The following is a 6,000-nucleotide window of genomic DNA, read 5'->3' on the forward strand; positions in this document are numbered from 1 at the left end:
TGTGTGCAAAGAGAGTGACTTTTATGCAACATGAAGAGCTGCTGCAGGAAAGAGGCCTCGTCCCTTGAGAAAATGCATTCTGCCTGCTTTTCTTTCCATCTTCCTTGCAGCACTTTCCTTTGTCTACAGGGTTGGCCCTCTCACTGGAATTAAGCCTACCTAAGTGTTTGCTGAAGCCTAGTTATGCCCTCAAATTTCACGGCAAGATTTCAGTTAGAGTAATTCTTTGCGTGCTTCCTCCCTGCCCCTGTCTGACCACGCCACAACAGATTAAGAGCCTCACAGGGAAAAAATCTTATTTCCTCGCACAGCTTCAAACTTTCCACTGTGAAGAAACAGGAAATACAATCAGTAGACAGAAAAGAAAGTCACAGTGTAGTTTCACGAGCTTTTTGTCATTGAAACACATCTCTAAACATAGCTGAGGCATTTCAAATGCAAATTCAGGATCTAGTTGCTGATTTTACTAGAATACACTAGATTGCACTCAGACATGAGGAGACAGCTCAATTCATCCTTTTTAACCAAGTTGATGCTTGCTATCAAAACCCTGAATCACCCTTCCATAGGATACAATGCTGGGCTCTTGTGCAACAACTGTGAGGTGATAAACTTGAGTACAAAATTTGTGCTTTGTATTTTGTATGCGCTGATGGTGCGTAAATGCATGGGAGATAGGGAGGATTGAGATCAGCAGTAAGTTGTGGGGCTGAAAACAGAAAAAAAAGAAAATCTTGATTAAAATACCCCAGAACTCACACTTACCAAAGCCCTGGCATTCCCACTGCTGTTCTTTAGTTCCTCCCTTCTCCCTCCACCTGTGTTCTGCCCACCCCATGCAGTACACTCTCATCTTCCCACAATAGTTGTGTTTCCTCACAGACATCTTTTATTTCAACCCCACTCAGCAGTGGGTTCCTCCCACAGTCCTAACTCCCGTGTTCCTCACAAACCCCGGCTCCTTGCTAGGACTGGTGAGTTTGCTCACCACAACTGTCCTGTATTTGCTCCTTATTCATGGCTCCAGTTGCTGCTCTCAGATGATGTGTAAGCTTCATGGGCACCGTTTGGCTAGCCAACACAAACAGAAAGCAGCAGAGCCATTAATCCACTTTCTCCCCTATCTGCCAATGAAGTTTTCAGTAAGGTAGTATCTGCAGCCTCTCACCTCACAGCCAGTTTCACCCAGTTTAGCAAGCAGGTCCTTGTAACAGCAGAGGAGGCAGCACCATTGTACATGCCTGACTGCTTTTGAAAATCAAGCTGAACCAGTTGAGTTAGAATTGAAGTCATAAGTAAAGAAAATGACTTGAATCCTAAAGATGTGACTCTCACACATTCCCAAAAAATCCTCTTTTGAGGTTGAACACAGCTGTGGTGGAAGCTGCCGGGAAGTGAGAAGCTTGTTACAAAGCAGTCAGAATGGAGAGGGGCAACTGAGGGAATTCAGTCATCACACCGGGACGTAACACTGGCAGCTCAAAGCAAATACCTAGTACCTCTTCACAGGGCTTGACTAAAGGCAAAAGGAAGCTAACATGGCTAATATGTCAAGCCAAAGGTATTATCAGTATCACAGAATCATGGAATGGTCTGGGTTAGAAGGAACCTTAAAGATCATCTAGTTCCAGCCCCCTTGCCACAGGCAGGGACACCTCCCACGCGACCAAGTTGCTCAAAGCACCATCCCGCCTGGCCTTGGAAGCTTCCAGGGAGGGGGCATCCACAACTGCTCTGGGCAACCTATTCCAGTGCCAAACCACCCTCACAGGAAAGAATTTCTGCCTAATATCTAATCTAAATCTACCCTCTTTCAATTTGAAACCATTAGCCTCACCCTATTGATACACAGCCTTGTAAACAGTCCCTCCCGTTCCTTCCTGTAGGTCCCCTTCAGGTCCTGGAAGGCTGCTGTAAGTTGTCCTCAGAGTCTCCTCTTCTCCAGGCTGAGCAGTCTCCACTTTTTCAACCTGTGCTCCAACCCCCTGATCATCTTCGTGGCCCTCGTTTAGGAGGAAAGCATGTTTCAGCATTCTTCAACAAGTTGCACTGTATCCAAATGAGAAAAACTGAAATGATCATGACCTCCATCAAATGTAAAATCGCAACAAAGAAAAGGTTAAAAAAAGTCTGAAAAACAATCAGCAGAAGCCATCCTTTCCTATGGATACTGAAAGCAGAAACCTTTTCACTAGCTTTGAGGCAAACAAAGAGTAGGGTATAAAAGAAGTAGTCAGAGAGAACAAGGACATCAAAACAAAAATTGTGACAGCAGAAGAAAGTGGAGAAATTCCCACACAAGAACCCTGTTTTGTGGGGGACTAAATCAAAGGACCTGTTCAGTGATAGTGCAAGAGGCATGGAATTAGTAGGTTGGAGCAAGAAGGTCCCAGAGGTTCCCAACACATTCAGGGGTGAAACACTTGTGGGTAGCAGTGGGTGGCCTCTTGCCTTAAATTGCCTTTTAATCAGTGAATTGGAGCATGGCAAGGAATATATCAGAGGAGTGAGGGGAGAAATCTAGAGAAATCTAGGAAGTTACAGGTTTGATATTGGTAGTGGCCAAGATAATAGGAATGATAACAAAAGGATAAAATTAACAGACACCTTTATAAACATGATATACTTTGGGAAGAGTTAAGAAAACTCTTGTAAGGAAACCACACCTTTTGTAGTTCTTTGAAGGATTTGATTATCATATGCATGAGAATAATTTAGCTACCTGTGCAGTTCCTCAGCAAACACTTCTAAGGAAAATAGGCAGCAACAAGATAAGGCTGCTTACCATTTTTCATGGTAAAATAATGAGCTCTGCCTAACTTTTGGCACATGTAAAGAAAAATGTCAGATTATAATAGTTGTATGAGAAAATCTGTTCAGAGGCAGAAAGAACAGCAAATCAAACATCAGGAATAGCGAAAAAAAGGCACAAAGAACAGGACAGAAAATATTGCTATGGCACTGTTTCATTATGTCCTTATAAATCAGATCATCTCAAGAAGGACACAGTGGGTTCAGAAAGACGAGTGGACAAAAAAAAAGGTGTAGCGTGACTGTTGCATAAAGAACAACAAATAAAGATAGGACATTTCCACCCTGAAGACAGGAAGAGAGAGAAGTTTACAAAATCAAGGAAAGCCTGAATGCAGACTGAGTCATCTCTCTTTCTTTTAATACCAGAACTAAGAAAGGAGTCAATTGATGAAGGAAGGGGGTTCTTCACAAAACAGAGTAGGGCAATGGACTGCTTAACCCAGAATGCTGGGCATCCTGAAAGCTTACTTGTCTGGAAGGTGGAAACTGGCAGGGGGGAGGGGGGGAGAAATGCAGGATTTGCTTAATGTAAAGCCACCATACCCTTCCAGGCAACCTCCTGTTCTGATAACACTTGGAATGCAGCAAAGCATCAAAAGAGAACATTTTGTGTGCTTGCCTTTTTTTATTCGGACATCAGTACGTTCTTTCTTAGATTGTTTGTCCAAAGTGTCTATCAAGTGGAAGTTGGTCAGCAGATAGGCAGGTGTTAAAGCACAGCTTGAAGTTCCGTAGCCAGCAGCATGAAGGGCGTTACTGGTGCGGCTCTTCAGCCCCCTCGGCTGGGCTGCCAGCGCAGCAACCTTTGGTACAAGAGCAGTTCTTCTGGGAGAACACTTCTGCTGTTCTGGCAGTCGTGGGGTCTCCCCAGAAGCACAAACACAGGGAAGGCAGCCTGCTGCCTTCCAGAAAGCAAAGCAGAGAGCAAGAAAGACAGAGTGAGGGGTAGCGCAGGGAATTTCTCTAGCTAAATTGTATTCTATTTACTGTCATTCGTGTAACTAAGACTTTATCATCACTCAGCCTTATACATGGTTTTGTTCAGTTTCTTAAGTGGAGCACTGATAGCACAAGACTTTCTGACAACACCTCTTCCCACAAGACCTTATTCAAGCACAGCCTACATCAAGTCCTTTCATAAAACTCTCTGCTCTGATCTTACCTAGACCCTAGCTGTCCAGTGACAGGACAGTCCTGACATCACCTGTTCTTACGGCACCTCCGGGTTCCTCAGATAAAGACAGCCTAAACCCAGTCCTTTTTTTTTTGTCCCTGCACCTGGGTGAAAAGAGCATCAGAAGTTAATTCATGCCTCACTCTTGGTCTTTCCTCTCCACTTTCCTCCTGGGGATTAAGGCCACAGAGGTAATAAAGGGAGAGGAGAGCCTTTGCAGCCAAGGGAAGAGCATTAAAAGGTGCTAAAGCATGGAGAATGGGGCCACAAGGCATGACATCGAGCAGTTAACAAGGGATGGCAGATATCTAATCAAAGGGATTCAGGCAGTGAGCGCTCCTTGAAAGCTCCTGAGGGATTTAGCCAGTTAGAGGGGATCTAGCAATAAGTAATCCTGCTGTGCACCCTGCTGCAGGGAACTGGTTAGGGCAGGGAGGGACAGGATGCTGCATTTCTCACTGCAAATGCTGATGACAGAATGCGAACCAGGGTGCCATACAGACATAGTAGGAGACCTAGGAAGAATTGTGTTATATGGTGCTGTGAAAGCTCGGAGAAAAGGACATCTGAGCATCCAGGGGTGAGCAGGAAACAGGGAAGAACTGAACAGTGAGTAAGAAAAGGAGAGGAGAGCAGCAGACAAAACATAAGGTAGCACTGCAAGGCCACACTTAATTTCTGGCAAGTGGCAGCACTTTACCACAGGCAGGCCTGAGTCAGCAGCAACACTTTGTGTCCTGTGCAAAACCACCTACAGTGACACTAGCACTTTGACAGAGACCAGCAGCTCCCCAAACTGCTGCAGCTCCATACAGAACATGCTGGAAGTAGGAGAGATGAGAAATAAATGTTCCTTCCCCACTCTTGCCCCACTCACATCGCTGCCAAATTTTAGCAGGAGCTGAAAGTTTCAAGCAGAACATACTACATCCCAAAGCTATCTGAGCTGAGAAAGCTCAAACTCAGTCAGCTTCAGAAAGGGCAACTTATGTGCTCATCTGTGACGACAGGCTTCCAAAATCCCTCAGGTATAAGGGAATGAAGAACAATATCCAGGGAACCTTCAAACAGACAGGAAGGCCCAGTCCACCTCCTTACATATACCTTTAATCCATGATTGTTTCTTCAGAAGAGAAACGATACATTTCATTTATTTCCCCTAATTAACAAATTAAGCAACCAAAGCCAACAGAGGACACGTTCAGATGCATTATCTCACAGCTCTGTCTTACACCCTTACTGAGAACATTGCACCTTCATCCCCTGCCTCTTTTTGGATCTGAGTCATAAGTCTCAAGGCCAGAAATTGCTGGAGGTGGGATCAAGATACTGCAGGTTCTTGCCAGCACTGCGTATCTGACTTCAAACCTGGGCCCCATCCACATCATGGTCAGATGTGGCGTGTTTCAAAGGCAGGGCTGTGAAGTTTAGCTTCTTGGAGTAGGCACGTGGGACTTGCATGAACAAGTTGTGGTGGTGTAACATCTCCCCACAGCAGCAACCCTTCATGTTTCAGTATCAGTTCTGCCCAGTGACTGCGCAGATCTCAACGGCCTTGAATCCACCTTGGCTACGCCTCTGCCAAGTGAAGCGAGTACACCTCATCTCCCTCTTTGGAAGAGGGAGCGGGAAGAGTGGAAAGAAAAGCACAAGAATGGAAAACAATCCCAGTCGGCAAGCGTGGGGGCTGCCAGGTGAGGTCACCAGACCCGTGCTGTCACCTTAGGGCCACTCTGATCTCAGGCCGTTTCCCTCCACATCCTCACGTCCTCTCCACGCACACGAGGGGAGTGCAGGAAGGCCGCCTCCGGGGCAGGTTTTGGGGAGAGCTGCACTGGTTAGGCCGTCCCACCAGATGGCACTGGAGCCGCAGCACAAACCTCCCAGGCTCTGGAGCAGCCCGGGGCATCGCCTGGGTCCCTCACGCTGCTCCTGCCCTCAAGGGCAGATTTAACAGGAAGATTGTAAATGCCAAGAAGGGCCCGCACGGCGCTTGGAGCTCTGCACCCAAG

This window comes from Apaloderma vittatum, unplaced genomic scaffold, assembly GCF_000703405.1.
Source record: "Apaloderma vittatum isolate BGI_N311 unplaced genomic scaffold, ASM70340v1 scaffold2117, whole genome shotgun sequence".
NCBI classification, from domain to species: Eukaryota; Metazoa; Chordata; class Aves; order Trogoniformes; family Trogonidae; genus Apaloderma; species Apaloderma vittatum.